This window comes from Arachis ipaensis, chromosome B01 (assembly GCF_000816755.2).
Source record: "Arachis ipaensis cultivar K30076 chromosome B01, Araip1.1, whole genome shotgun sequence".
Lineage (NCBI taxonomy): Eukaryota > Viridiplantae > Streptophyta > Magnoliopsida > Fabales > Fabaceae > Arachis > Arachis ipaensis.
Genome location: NC_029785.2, coordinates 13,980,414 through 13,981,795, shown reverse-complemented (window position 1 = coordinate 13,981,795; position 1,382 = coordinate 13,980,414).

Genomic DNA, 1,382 nt, shown 5'->3' with positions numbered 1-1,382 from the left:
TGGCGGGGCGGGGTCGGATAGAGCAAAAACCCGCCCCTACCCGTCCCGTTGCCACCCCTACCTACCCGATCGGGTGGGGTCGGGTTGGGTACCCGCGGGTAGGGTACATATTGCCACCCTACCTCTATGCGTATGCATACATCTTGAAATTCTTCTGGGCGTGCGCACGCACACCTCTGTGCGTACGCACACTCTCCTGTTTTCTTATAAAAACCTTGTTTTTTTTAAGTGTTTCACCTTCCCAGCAAGCTTGTAACCTTCCATGACCCTGTTTTCAGCAAATATGACCATTGTGGTTTTTTAAAAAACCGAATTTTAAACTATTAGGCCTCCATTTCATCCTTTAAGTTCTAAATCTTAATAGAATGCCTAGTAATTAAGAATAAGCTAGGAATGGGGGTAGCTTGAGGGTGAAGTAAAGGGAGAGTTAATGATGAATTATGATTAATAATGATTGTATGAGTTGCTAAGGGTGATGATGGAAGTGTGGTGTATGCCGTGAGTCGAAGGGCTGTACTTAATAATGATTATTGGCTGGTTATGGATTAAGTTATGAGCCGGATGGCTATGATAAATTGTGATTTATGGCTAGAAATGAAAATGTGAATATGAATAATTGTTTTATCTTGAGCTCTCTTTCTCGAAAGTGCGACCCCAGAGAGATGGTGGAAGGTGAGGATCCCCTTCCTTGTTCCTCTTGGTATTGTAAAATCGCCCCCAGCGAGATGGTGGGAGGTTAGGATCCCCTCCTTGGTTCCTCTTGGGCATATGAGAATGTACCTCCTGGGTAGATGCAAGGATTGTGGTTTCGCCCCACTTGCTACTCCAAGTTGGTTAGTATAGAAGCTCTCTGGGTGGACGCAAGGGTTGTGGTTTCGTCCCACTTACACGGGGTTATGATGAATGATGATATGGTCAGAATGAATGATTATGAAATGTTATGAATGAAAATGTGTAATGATTATCTGAGATACGAGTTTCCCTGGATGAAAGCAGTGACTAGCCACCACGTGCTCCAGGTTGAGACTCGATACTCTACTGACCCTATGTCATAAGGGTGGCCGAACACTGGATGAGCTTGCCCCCGTGGATAAACACCAGTGTGGGTGTTGTATGATTATGATTATGATTATGTTTATGATTGAGAATTACTCGAGTTGGGGATGCGCGACAGAGGGATGGTCTAATGGTTAGCTACCAGGACTTGTCGAGTTAGCTTTATAACCGACAGATGAGACTCATCAGCCACTAGGACAGGCATGCATCATATGCATCTATATGTCTTGTTTGGATTGCCTAAGTGATTGCATAACTAAATGCTACTTGGTTATCTGCTATATTTGAATCCTATTTGTGATTTCTCTGTTTGTAATAATTGTGGT